This window comes from Hemiscyllium ocellatum, assembly GCF_020745735.1.
Source record: "Hemiscyllium ocellatum isolate sHemOce1 chromosome 38 unlocalized genomic scaffold, sHemOce1.pat.X.cur. SUPER_38_unloc_7, whole genome shotgun sequence".
Taxonomy (NCBI): Eukaryota; Metazoa; Chordata; class Chondrichthyes; order Orectolobiformes; family Hemiscylliidae; genus Hemiscyllium; species Hemiscyllium ocellatum.
This window is the reverse complement of record NW_026867525.1, coordinates 84,219-99,261: the sequence shown is the minus strand read 5'-3', so window position 1 is coordinate 99,261 and position 15,043 is coordinate 84,219. Positions and strand designations below refer to the sequence as shown.

Genomic DNA, 15,043 nt, shown 5'->3' with positions numbered 1-15,043 from the left:
CAGTGCGGCACTCCCTCAACACTGACCCTCCGACAGTGGGGCACTCCCTCAGCACTGACCCTCCGACAGTGGGGCACTCCCTCAGCACTGACCCTCCGACAGTGCCCACTCCCTCAGCACTGACCCTCCGACAGGGCAGCACTGTTTTGGCACTGTACCAGGGTGTGACACTCCGGATTTGGACTCGGATGTTTACAGTTAGACGTGAACTCCCTGTGACCTACCAATAAGGGAGAGTGTATGACTCTCTGAGCCCCTATTGACACGGTCATCTTGACATTTCCACTCTTGAAGCTCTCATTAAAATGTTTACACCGCTGTTAGTCAATACAGTGACCAAACCTGCCACATACACTTCCAATAATAGAGGAGATAGATTCTGCAACTAAATTAACTGGGCAGCAATTAACAGCAAGATCCTTACATGATCAAAAAAATCTGACAGGCTACGGGACACTGCGGGGGCTGCAGGCTCCACCAGACTGAGACAATTCCAGGCACTCTGACAGTGCACAAGTTGGAATGAGAGCACGTGACAGCAGGGAGGACCTCAAGGAACCAAGTTTTCCCATTAAATTCGACACAGCAATGGTGATGACAGTGCAACCTGCGATCCCCATCGACGGCAAATACAGAGCAACCCGCGATCCCCATCGACACAGCGACGGCAATTACAGAGCAACCTGCGATTCGCAGCGACGGCGATTACAGAGCAACCAGCGATCAGCATCGACACAGCGACGGCGATTACAGAGCAACCTGTGATCCCCATCGACACAGCGACAACGATTACAGAACAACCTGCGATCCCCATCGACACAGCGACAGCGATTCCAGAACAACCTGCGACCAGCATCAATGCAGCGACGCCGATTACAGAGCAACTTCATCCCCATCGACGACGATTACAGAGCAACTTGCGATCCCCAGCGACTCAGCGACGGCAATTACAGAGCAACCTGCGATCCCCATCGACACAGCGACGGTGATTACAGAGCAACCTGCGATCCCCATCGACACAGCGACAACGATTACAAAACAACCTGCGACCAGCATCAATGCAGCGACGCCGATTACAGAGCAACTTGATCCCCATCGACGGCAATTACAGAGCAACCCGCGATCCCCATCGACACAGCGACGGCGATTACAGGTCAACCCGCGATCCCCATCGACACAGCGACGGCGATTACAGAGCAACCCGCAATCCCCATCGACACAGCGACGGCGATTACGGGTCAACCCGCGATCCCCATCGACACAGCGACGGCGATTACGGGTCAACCCGCGATCCCCATCGACACAGCGACGGCGATTACGGGTCAACCCGCGATCCCCATCGACACAGCGACGGCGATTACGGGTCAACCCGCGATCCCCATCGACACAGCGACGGCGATTACGGATCAACCCGCGATCCCCATCGACACAGCGACGGCGATTACGGGTCAACCCGCGATCCCCATCGACACAGCGACGACGATTACAAAGCAACCTGCGATCCCCATCGACACAGCGACGACGATTACAGAGCAACCCGCGATCCCCATCGACACAGCGACGGCGATTACAGGACAACCCGCGATCCCCATCGACACAGCGACGGCGATTACAGAACAACCTGCGATCCCCATCGACACGGAGACAGCGAATACAGAGCAACCAGCGATCTCCATCGATGCAGTGACGGCGATTACAAAGCAGCCTGCGATCCCCATCGACACAGAGACAGCGATTACAGAGCAAACTGCGATCTCAATCGATTACAGAGCCACCAGCGATCTCCATCAATGCAGCGACGGCGATTACAGAGCAACTTGCGATCCCCAGCGACTCAGCGACGGCAATTACAGAGCAACCTGTGATCCCCATCGACACAGCGACGGTGATTACAGAGCAACCTGCGATCCCCATCGACACAGCGACGGTGATTACAGAGCAACCTGCGATCCCCATCGACACAGCGACAACGATTACAAAACAACCTGCGACCAGCATCAATGCAGCGACGCCGATTACAGAGTAACTTGATCCCCATCGACGGCAATTACAGAGCAACCCGCGATCCCCATCGACACAGCGACGGCGATTACACAGTAACCCACGATCCCCATCGACACAGCGACGGCGTTTACAGAGCAACCCGCGATCCCCATCGACGCAGTGACGGCGATTACAGAGCAACCCGCGATCCCCATCGACGGCGATTACAGAGCAACCTGCGATCCGCAGCGACAAGCGACGGCGATTACAGAACAACCTGTGATCCCAATCGACACAGCGACAACGATTACAAAACAACCTGCGACCAGCATCAATGCAGCGACGCCGATTACAGAGCAACTTCATCCCCATCGACGGCAATTACAGAGCAACCCGCGATCCCCATCGACGGCGATTACAGAGCAACCTGCGATCCCCATCGACGCAGCGACGGCGTTTACAGAGCAACCCGCGATCCCCATCGACACAGCGACGACAATTACAGAGCAACCCGCGATCCCCATCACAGCGACGGCGATTACACAGTAACCCACGATCCCCATCGACACAGCGACGGCGATTACAGAGCAACCCGCAATCCCCATCGACACAACGACGGCGATTACAGAACAACCCGCGATCCCCATCGACACAGCGACGGCGATTACAGAGCAACCCGCAATCCCCATCGACGCGACGGCGATTACAGAGCAACCCGCGATCCCCATCGACGCAGTGACGGCGATTACAGAGCAACCCGCGATCCCCATCACAGCGACGGCGATTACACAGTAACCCACGATCCCCATCGACACAGCGACGGCGATTACAGAGCAACCCGCAATCCCCATCGACACAACGACGGCGATTACAGAACAACCCGCGATCCCCATCGACACAGCGACGGCGATTACAGAGCAACCCGCAATCCCCATCGACACAGCGACGGCGATTACAGAGCAACCCGCGATCCCCATCGACGCAGTGACGGCGATTACAGAGCAACCCGCGATCCCCATCGACGGCGATTACAGAGCAACCTGCGATCCGCAGCGACAAGCGACGGCGATTACAGAACAACCTGTGATCCCAATCGACACAGCGACAACGATTACAAAACAACCTGCGACCAGCATCAATGCAGCGACGCCGATTACAGAGCAACTTCATCCCCATCGACGGCGATTACAGAGCAACCTGCGATCCCCATCGACGCAGCGACGGCGTTTACAGAGCAACCCGCGATCCCCATCGACACAGCGACGACAATTACAGAGCAACCCGCGATCCCCATCACAGCGACGGCGATTACACAGTAACCCACGATCCCCATCGACGGCGATTACAGAGCAACCTGTGATCCCCATCAACGCAGCGACGGCGATTACAGAGCAACCTGCGATCCCCATCGACGCAGCGACGGCGATTACAGAACAACCTGCAATTCCCATTGACACAGCAACGGCAATTACAGAACAACCTGCAATTCCCATCGACACAGCGACGGCGATTACAGAACAACCTGCGATCCCCATCGACACAGCGACAACGATTACAAAACAACCTGTGACCAGCATCAATGCAGTGACGCCGATTACAGAGCAACTTCATCCCCATCGTCGGCAATTACAGAGCAACCCGCGATCCCCATCGACACAGCGACGGCGATTACAGAGCAACCTGCGATCCCCATCGACACAGCGACGGCGATTACATAACAACCTGCGATCCCCAGCGACGGCAATTACAGAGCAACCCGCGATCCCCATCGACGGCGATTACAGAACAACCTGCGATCCCCATCGACACAGAGACAGCGATTACAGAACAACCTGCGATCCCCATCGACACAGCGACAACAATTACAAAACAACCTGCGACCAGCATCAATGCGGTGACGCCGATTACAGAGCAACTTCATCCCCATCGACGGCAATTACAGAGCAACCCGCGATCCCCATCGACGGCGATTACAGAGCAACCCGCGATCCCCATCGACGGCGATTACAGAGCAACCTGCAATCCCCATCGACGCAGCGACGGCGATTACAGAGCAACCTGCGATTCGCAGCGACGGCGATTACAGAGCAACCTGCGATCCCCATCGACGCAGCGACGGCGATTACAGAGCAACCTGCGATCCCCATCGACACAGCGACGGCGATTACAGAGCATCCTGCGATCCCCATCGACACAGCGACGGCGATTACAGAGCAACCTGCGATCCCCATCGACGGAGCGACAGCGTTTACAGAGCAACCTGCGATCCCCATCGACACAGCGACGGTGATTACAGAACAACCTACGATCCCCATCGACGGCGATTACAGAACAACCTGCGATCCCCATCGACGGCGATTACAAAGCAACCCGCGATCCCCATCGACACAGCGACGGCATTTACAGAGCAACCTGCGATCCCCTTCGATGCAGCGACGGCGATTACAGAGCAACCTGCGATCCCCATCAACGCAGCGACTGCGATTACAGAACAACCTGCGATCCCCATCAACGCAGCGACGGCGATTACAGAGCAACCCGCGATCCCTATCGACGGCGATTACAGAAAGCAACCTGTGATCCCCATTGACGCATCGACGGCGATTACAGAGCAACCCGCGATCCCCATCGACGGCGATTACAGAGCAACCTGCGATCCCCATCGACATAGCGACGGCAATTACAGAGCAACCCGCGATCCCCATCGACACAGCGACGGCGATTACAGAGCAACCCGCGATCCCCATCGACACAGCGACGGCGATTACAGAGCAACCTGCGATCCCCATCGACACAGCGACGGCGATTACAGAGCATCCTGCGATCCCCATCGACACAGCGACGGCGATTACAGAGCATCCTGCGATCCCCATCGACACAGCGACGGCGATTACAGAGCATCCTGCGATCCCCATCGACACAGCGACGGCGATTACAGAGCATCCTGCGATCCCCATCGACACAGCGACGGCGATTACAGAGCATCCTGCGATCCCCATCGACACAGCGACGGCGATTACAGAGCATCCTGCGATCCCCATCGACACAGCGACGGCGATTACAGAGCATCCTGCGATCCCCATCGACACAGCGACGGCGATTACAGAGCAACCTGCGATCCCCATCGACACAGCGACGGTGATTACAGAACAACCTGCGATCCCCATCGACGGCGATTACAGAGCAACCTGCGATCCCCATCGACACAGCGACAGCGATTACAGAGCATCCTGCGATCCCCATCGACACAGCGACGGCGATTACAGAGCATCCTGCGATCCCCATCGACACAGCGACGGCGATTACAGAGCAACCTGCGATCCCCATCGACACAGCGACGGTGATTACAGAACAACCTGCGATCCCCATCGACGGCGATTACAGAGCAACCTGCGATCCCCATCGACGGCGATTACAGAGCAACCTGCGATCCCCATCGACACAGCGACGGTGATTACAGAACAACCTGCGATCCCCATCGACGGCGATTACAGAACAACCTGCAATCCCCACCGACTCAGCGACGGCGATTACAAAGCAACCCACGATCCCCATCGACCCAGCAACGGCGATTACAGAACAACCCGCGATCCCCATCGACACAGCGACGGCATTTACAGAGCAACCTGCGATCCCCATCGACACAGCGACGGCGATTACAGAACAACCTGCAAGCCCCAGAGATTACTGAGCAATCTGCGCTCCCCATTGACGGTGATTACATAGCAACCTGCAATCCCCAGCGACACAGCAACGGCGATTACAGAGCAACCTGCGATCAGCAGCGACGGTGATTACAGAACAACCTGCGATCCCCATCGACGGCGATACACAGCAACGTGCGATCAGCATTGACGGTGATTACAGAGCAACCTGCGATCCCCATTGATGGTGATTACAGAGCAACCTGCAATTACCGTCGATGCAGGGACAGCAATTACAGCACAACTTGCGATCAGCATCGATGCAGCGATAGCGATTACAGAGCAACCTGCGATCCCCTTCGAATCAGCAACAGCGATTCCAGATCAACAAGTTCTGTTTTTGTTTCTGATTCACAGCATCTGCAGTTCTTTTGGTTAAGATTCTTAGGGACTTGACAGGGTAGATGTGGAGAAGTTGTTTCCCCTCGTGGAAGAGTCTAGGACCAGAATAAAGAACCTTTTCAGAATAAAGAATCACCTAGTTGAGACCGAAATGCGGAAGAATATTTTTTCTTTCAGAGGGTAGTGAATCTGTGCAATTCTTTACTGCAAACAGCTGAAGAGCATCATTAAGTATATATACAAGGCTGAGTCAGACAGAATTTTAATCAGTAAGGGAATGAAGGATTATAGGGAAAAGGCAGGAGAGTGAAGTTGATGAGTATCAGATTAGTCACAATCTTAATGAATGGCAACTTAGACTCAATTGGCCAAATGAGATACCTTTGCTCCTTCAACCTTATGGAGATGGAGGTGGGTGGGGCAGGCTGAGAGTCATGAAGGAATCAGAACATAGCTACAATGGGCTGAATGGACCTCCTGTGATACAGTGTCCATGATCTTGAGCCTACAATAGTTTCATGGTACACAATGGTACCATTTCCAGCCCTTCCCAGCAAGTACACACCAACAGTGAGCAGGCATGTTCAAAGGTAAGCTTCAAAATCAGATCCACACCTTGGTGGTGAAGCACAGATACATAGTTGAGCTTAAATGGGCCATGTTTGTAGTGAAGCACCAATGGAGTGAACACATTCTGAACTATTGGTGGAGGTTTCCATCAGAAACATCAGTGAGCCCCATGTTCCTCTTAACTCTTACCCTGGCAGATGAAGGGTTTTCTTTCAGTAATCCTAACATTGGTCAGTCTGGTTTCTAGTAGGGAAGAGAGGTCACGTGTCCAGCCAACAGAATTTCGTGTCAATGAGAGCGGTCTCACACACATTAGCGATCAGCAGTCATCAGTCTGGAACGTGTGCTCCTGACATCCCATGCCACCTTTTACTTTGCTGGATGTTCGGTTTGATTGGGTCCTCTCCAGGAAGCCAGTGAAATATTTGGACCAGCTTACCCAGCTTGAGGTGGACAATGACTGACCACCAGGGCAGGATTGTTTCTCCTACCACAGGCAGCACAAAGCATCCATTTTGGATGTAGGTTTGCTCGCTGAGCTGAAAGGTTCACTTCCATGCATTCCATTACCTTACTAGGTAACATCTTCAGTGCGCCTCATGCAAAGCAATGCTGAAAAATTCCTGCTTTCTGTGTTCAGGTTTAGAGTCATAGAGATGTACAGCATGGAAACAGGCCCTTTGGTCCAACCCGTCCATGCCGACCAGCTATCCCAACCCAATCTAGTCCCACCTGCCAGCACCCGGCCCACATCCCTCCAAACCCTTCCTATTCATATACCCATCCAAATGCTTCTTAAATGTTGCAACTGTACCAGCCTCCACCACATCCTCTGGCAGCTCATTCCATACACGTTCCACCCTCTGCGTGAAAAAGTTGCCCCTTAGGTCCCTTTTATATCTTTCTCCTCTCACCCTAAACCTATGCCCTCTAGTTCTGGACTCCCTGACCCTAAGGAAAAGGCTTTGTCTATTTACCCTATCTGTGCCCCTCATAATTTTGTAAACCTCTATAAGGTCACCCCTCAGCCTCTGACGCTCCAGGGAAAACAGCCCCAGCCTATTCAGCCTCTCCCTGTAGCTCAGAACCTCCAACCCTGGCAACATCCTTGTAAATCTTTTCTGAACTCTTTCAAGTTTCACAACATCTTTCCGATAGGAAGGAGACCAGAATTGCACGCAATATTCCAACAGTGGCCTAACCAATGTCCTGTACAGACGCAACATGACCCTCCCAACTCCTGTACTCAATACTCTGACCAATAAAGGAAAGCATATCAAACTCCTTCTTCACTATCCTATCTACCTGCGACTCCAATTTCAAGAATCTATGAACCTGCAGTTTCTTTGGGTTGGTGATGTCATTTCCTGTGGTGAACTTCCTGTTCCTTTTCTCGGAGTGGTAGATGGGGTCTAACTCGATGTATTTGTTGGTAGCGTTCAGGTTGGAATGCCATGCTTCTAGGAATTCTAGCAGACAAAGCAGGTCCTGAAATCCTAGCCACTCTCCCCATCATCAAAGACATCTTGGAAATGACTGCCAGACTACTCGGACCCCTTGGGATCATGGTAGCCCACAAACCCACCAACTAATGAAGTTGAAAGACCCTATACAGACAATGAGCAAAACTAATGTCATTTACAAAGTAACGTGCAAGGACTGTAACAAACACTACATTGGACAAACAGGCAGAAAACTAGCCACCAGGATACATGGACACCAACTAGCCACAAAAAGACACGACCCTCTCTCACTAGCATCCTCACATACCAATAAGGAAGGACACCACTTCGACTGGGACAACACATCCATCCTAGGACAAGCGAAACAAAGAAACACACGAGAATTCCTAGAAGCATGGCATTCCAACCGGAACTCTACCAACAAACACATCAAGTTAGACCCCATCTACCCTCCCCATGAAGAAAAGGAACAGGAAGTGAGATCGCCACAGGAAATAATGTCACCACAGGAAATGACATCACCAATCTAAATATATCTAAATAGAAAGCAGGAATTTTTCAGCATTGCTTCACATGAGGCCCACTGAAGATGTTACCTAGTAAGGCAACAAAACGTCTGGAAATGAACCCCCATGGTAGGCTAATGCTAAAACTACGGAGGTATGGCATTGAGGATACATTAGAGGTTTGGATTAGGAATTGGCTGGCTGGAAGGAGACAGAGGGTAGTAGTTGATGGATTATGTTCATCTTGGAGCGCAGTTACTAGCGGTGTACCACAAGGATCTGTTTTGGGACCATTGCTTTTTGTTATCTTTATAAATGATCTAGAGGAAGGACTTGAAAGCTGGGTAAGCAAGTTTGCGGATGACACAAAAGTCGGTGGAGTTGTGGATAGTGAGGAAGGAAGTGGTAGGTTACAGCGGGATATAGATAAGTTGCAGAGCTGGGCGGAAATGTGGCAAATGGAATTCAATGTAGCTAAGTGCGAAGTCGTTCACTTTGGTAGGAATAACAAGATGAGGGATTACTGGGCTAATGGTAGGCTACTTGGTAGTGTGGATGAGCAGAGGGATCTTGGTGTCCATGTACACAGATCTCTGAAAGTTGCCACCCAGGTAAATAGTGCTGTGAGGAAGGCATATGGTGTACTGGGCTTTATTGGCAGAGGAATTGAGTTCCGGAGTCCTGAGGTCATGTTGCAGTTGTATAAGACTCTGGTGAGGCCTCATCTGGAGTATTGTGTGCAGTTTTGGTCGCCATACTATAGGAAGGATGTGGAAGCTTTAGAACGAGTGCAGAGGAGGTTTACCAGGATGTTGCCTGGAATGGTAGGAAAATCTTATGAGGAAAGGCTGAGGCACTTGGGGCTGTTCTCATTGGAGAAGAGAAGGTTTAGGGGAGATCTGATAGAAGTGTATAAGATGATTAGGGGTTTAGATAGGGTAGATACTAAGAACCTTTTACCGCTAATGGAGTCAGGTGTTACTAGGGGACATAGCTTTAAATTAAGGGGTGGTAGGTATAGGACAGATGTTAGGGGTAGATTCTTCACACAGCGGGTTGAGAGTTCATGGAATGCCCTGCCCGTATCAGTGGTGAACTCTCCTTCTTTATGGTCATTTAAGCGGGCATTGGATAGGCATTTGGAAGTTATTGGGCTAGTATAGGTTAGGTAGGATTCGGTCGGCGCAACATCGAGGGCCGAAGGGCCTGTACTGCGCTGTATCCTTCTATGTTCTATGTTCTCCCAGCTCAGCGAGCAAACCTACATCCAAAACCTCAACCTGAGCTACAAATCTTCTCAAAACTTGCATCCATTCTCACCCTGGCCTGAGCTGTAAGTGCCATCTCCCGTGTTGCGTTAATGCTCTGTGAAAGTCTGAATAAACCTTAGAGATGCTGGGCTGCCCAGAGTTATGGAGCCCTCTCTTAAACTGCCTGGTCGAGTCCAAGGCATTCTACCTTTAGCACCAGCTTGGTTACAGGAGTTGCATTTAGATCCACCTTCCACACAATGAATTAGTTACAACCTCAGCTAGATTAGTGCAAAAAGCAAGTCGTAATCACCATTTATACCATCAGGAAACATCTGCCCACCTGGAGTTCATAATAAGCAGCACACTATTTCAAAGATGTGAGGATTGCACACAAGCTGGTATGGAGATTTGGACAGATCAAACTACTGCACCCCTTTCCCAGATCACCCCGTCTGCCCAGTCAGCTTTCTCCTAATGTCAGGTGGTAGTACACACTGGTGTTTGTTAACAAGAATCTTAAATGCTCCCCCATCCACCTGACCACTGAGCAGCAAGTCCACAGGGATGTCTGGTGCTGGAGGGTGAAAGGACAGCATCTGTAGAGGCAGGAGGGAATGAGCAGCCAGTCAAAATGGAACAAAGATGATGGAAGATGAAGGAATACTCCATGAGAGCAGAGGACAGAGCAGCGATGTGCTTGTTAGAAGGTAGAGGAACTGGCAATAACATGGCAAACTCAGGAGACAGTGCAGTCAAAGGTCAGGGCCAGGGACTCTCTAAACCAAAGGGAATATTCTGTGTTTAACTAGTTTTAGAGATCTCAGTAGGGTCTTGGGCTGAAAGGCAGCCATAGACCTGAGAGACATGGAACAAGGGAGACAGAGTGGGGCAGGATGTTAGGTTGCATGACAGAGAGGGGTCGGCTGGATGTGGGGGAGTGCAAGACGGGTTGTAGGGAGTGACACAGGTGGACAGATAATGTCAGCAGGGTGGCAGGGAACAAGGATACGGGGGACAGGAAGCGAGGACGCAATGGACAGGCATGGAACAACAAGGACATGGTGGGGGGGCAGGGAGTGAGGATGCATGGAGGGGGGCAGAAAGCAAGGACACACGAACATGAGGACACTGCAGCAAGGACATGAAAAAAGCAAAGTAGAGGACATGGGAGTTAAAAGCAGGAAGACACAGACATATTCAGAGTTTGGGTGGGAAAGATCAGAATTAGGAATTCAAAAGGTGACAGGCATATGCAAGTGTGGAAAAACTTGGTGGATGCACGAAAGTGAAACAGGGAAAGATGGACACAATCCATGGCTGTCAGAGCCAGGTAAATAAACACACTGAGTGTGGCCAAGAAAGAGTGCAGAATTCTGAAGTCAGGGGCAAGAGGCAGGCAGAGACGGACAGAAAGAAACAAGAGTGATGGGAGTGGAACACAGACACTTTGAGGGATGGATGGAGAGGGAAGAGTCACATTCAAAAGCAAACTAGCACTAATTTATATCCTGCACTTAGAGCACTGACAGACATCACACAACGTGGCAAAACAGTTAGAATTTTACAGTCATCAGCTGCAGACTATTTCTGGACAAACCAAACATCATAACCAGTCATCCTTGTGTGTGTGTGTGTGTGTGTGTGTGTGTGTCATCCACACACCACCAATTTCCACAGCCCCATTGCTCAGAAACTCCTCCATTACAAGTGGCATGGAAGCTATTTTATAACATGGAGATGTTTACGGAAAGTGGCATCCTTTCGGTTTCCAGTTTGGACACCAATGCCCAGTGACTCGAGCAGGTTAACAGAGTCTCCATCTCAGCACATTGAACCCAGGAACAGGCAGAGTTCAGTTGTGAGGGAGTGTGCCTAAAAGCAGCCATCCAGCTGGTTCAGTGCAGCAGACACACTCCAGGACGCCAAGTTTCCTACAACCAAAGGAGAGCCTTTAAAGAATATACTCGTTTATTCATAATTACAAAACTCCTAAAGGCCAACTCTCGAATCTCTTCTGATTTATAGTAGTGTATAGCAGCCAATCACCCTGCTTTGCCTTTCCCAAAGGTCCATTCATCGAATGTGGCCCTTACCACTCAGTCTGTGGACTCTGGGGTCAGTAGGCAGATTCCAAAAACAAATTCCTAAGACTTGCCTCCTCCCAAACTCCGGTCACTAACCTCCACACCCCAGCAAAAGCAAGATCAGGAGCAGGAATTTTAGGGGGGGATTTGAGAAAGTACTCTGGAAAATTTGAGGAAACATTTCTTCACCCATCAGGCGGTATCTGAAACACAGCCTGAAAGAGCGGTAGAGGCAGGAACCACCACAACATTTAAGAAATATTTTGAGTCAAAATCCTGGAATTCCCTCCCTCAGGAACATGGTGGGTCTATCCTACAGCACATGGAATGCAGTGGTTCAAGAAGGCAGCTGACCCCCACCTTCTCAAGGGGAGCAACTAGGGATGGGCAATAAATATTGGCCAGCCAGCGACACCCACATCCCACAAACAAATTTTTATAAAAAATTGGAAAAAGATAATCACTTGAAATAGCACAGCATTCAAGGCTGCTGGCCAAGTGCTAGAAAACAAGACTCATGTGGATAGATATTTGCTTGATGACCAGCCTGGACATGATCTGCCAAAGGCTTCTTTCCGTGCTGTAAGACACAAGATTCTCGAGAGCCTCACACAGCACAGGCAAGTAAATGCTGCAACCTGCCCAATATGTGTGGCCTCATGATTTATCTGAAAATGCACATTCACAGTTCAAGTTGTTCTCTGGTTTTCCCTGTACCGTACCCAACGCCTACAAGCACTAAGATTTCATCTGAATAGTCTGCAACTGTCAGACAGCAACAATTTGCTCTTCCAACTAACCCTTCCTCCTGCAGATTCCCCTCTGCTCCTCATCCAAACTCAGATTGTGTGCTCCTTTGACAACTCCCCCACCCCCCACCAAACTAGTAGAGCATAAGGAAAGGTCCAACTTATTTACGTTTCTATTGGTTAGAACAGAACAGTATTCCCTGGCCCACTAGTTGAAGACAGGAGTAAGCAGAAGAGGATTAGAAGGACACAACTGGAAAAAGTGAAGAAACGGAGTGGGGAGGAAGAGACAAGAGGAAGGGCAGGCTAGGCAGAATGTGCACAAAAGATAAACACAAGCTCTGGTTAGGCCCCATTTGGAGTACTGTGTCCAGTTTTGGTCCTCACACCTCAGGAAGGACATACTGGCACTGGAACGTGTCCAGCGGAGATTCACACGGATGATCCCTGGAATGGTTGGTCTAACATACGAGGAATGGCTGAGGATCCTGGGATCATATTCATTGGAGTCTAGAAGATTAAGGGGAGACTTAATAGAAAATACATGGCTTGGAAAGGGTGGACGCTGGGAAATTGTTTCCGTTAGGCGAGGAGACTAGGACCCGTGGACTCATCCTTACAATTAGAGGGGGTCAATTCAGAACAGAAATGCGGAGACATTTCTTCAGCCAGAGAGTGGTGGGCCTGTGGAATTCATTGCTGCAGAGTGCAGTGGAGGCCGGGACGCTCAATGTCTTCAAGGCAGAGATTGATAGATTCTTGATGTCATGAGGAATTAAAAGCTACGGGGACAATGCTAGTAAGTGGAGTTGAAATGCCCATCAGCCATGATTGAATGGCAGAGTGGACTCGATGGGCCGAATGGCCTTACTTCCACTCCTATGTCTTATGGTCTTAACATGAAAAGAGAGAGAACACCCGAGAACTCGAGACGACGGAGTTCGAGTAGCCAGTTAGCCCTTCAAGTCTATTCCGCTACTCAACAAAAACGTGAAACAAAGCTGAGAAACTGCACAAAGGAAAAAGTGGAAACATCCAACCCCTTCTCCTGAAAGGGTAACCCAGACAAAAGAGGAAGAAACTGACTCTCAGCATCAATCCTGAGAATTCTGTGTGTTTCAACAAGGAACGGTTTTCCGGCAGGAACACAAAGTAAAGAAGTGCCTCCACACTGCACCAGAGAGGGTACCAGGAAGGTGTGATGTACAGGAAAGATCTGATCAGGACATGGGAGTCAAAATGCAGTGTATCTGGCTGCATTCCAGTACAGCACACAGCAGCTACACTGTATTAGCTGATTAGTCAGCTAATGAACACATCACCCAAACAGGAAGTGAGGGCCTTATCAGTGTTAATACTGAGACTGTCTGCTGCTTAATGGAAAGCCCATTAACACTGGCGCATTGATGGCTTTAAAGAAGTCTTGAGGTGGCTGGTTCAGGGCAGTATTCTTTCTGCAAATACTGATCTACATTGATGCAGCAGCTTTGTCAGCACAAGGTGCTACATTTCTAAATTAAACCTGACCCTAGCCACACATGAATGTATTCAGTCAGAGGCCCAAAAGCCTCATCAAAGAGACCAATTTTAAGAACCATGATGAGAGAGAAGAGAGGTTTAAGGGAGCTTAAAGTCAAGAGATTTCAAAACACAGCAGCCAATGGCAGAGTGAAAGAAATCAGATGGGCATACTCAAGAGACTAGAATTGGAAGACAGCAGAGATCCCAGAGGAAGTTACAGAGATAGGAAGGGAGTACAGACTGGAGGAAGATACAAAGATTGGATGTGGGGCAGGGGGAGTTATGTACAGACTGGAGGAATATACAGAGGTAGGGATAGATATAGGGCTTGGAGGAGGTGACACAGACAGTGAAGGCGATGGAGATGGAAATAGATAACTCAGTAATGGCATTAATTCACAACAGAAAAATCATCGCAGGGTGAATGCAGCATCAAGACTGCAAACAAACTAACTTAATCACAGCCTTGGAGAAGTCTGGAGTCGAGAGCCTGGGAAGAAAGATTGTGCTGGGGACCAAAAGCAGTTTTCCTAATATTTAACTGGAAGATATTCTATACACTGAATGTGAGATAAACAGTTTGCTAACGTAGCAAGAGTACAGCAGGGAGTCGAGTGAGCTAGTGCTGAGGTACAGCTACGTCAGAGTACATGAGAAAACTAGCACTGTTTTCAGACAATGGACCGGATGATGTAGGCGAGATATATGAGGGGGCCAAGGATACAGTCTCAATCATTAATTCTTAGGGAGCAGGCGATTTACTGTAAAACTGAAGACTGCCTGCATTCTGCCATCACAACAGCATCATGAATAAAGGCTTCCTGTGACACTGGGCAGTAAAGACCACACTTCATTTGCAGAAGTAGCA

General features: G+C 50.2%; 1 protein-coding gene across 4 annotated transcripts in view; it reads right to left on the bottom strand.

The window, feature by feature from the left end:
- LOC132808788 (dual specificity tyrosine-phosphorylation-regulated kinase 1A-like) overlaps nt 1-15,043 on the bottom strand; it is an 84,279-nt gene that overhangs the window by 38,333 nt on the left and 30,903 nt on the right. The window lies entirely within an intron of this gene.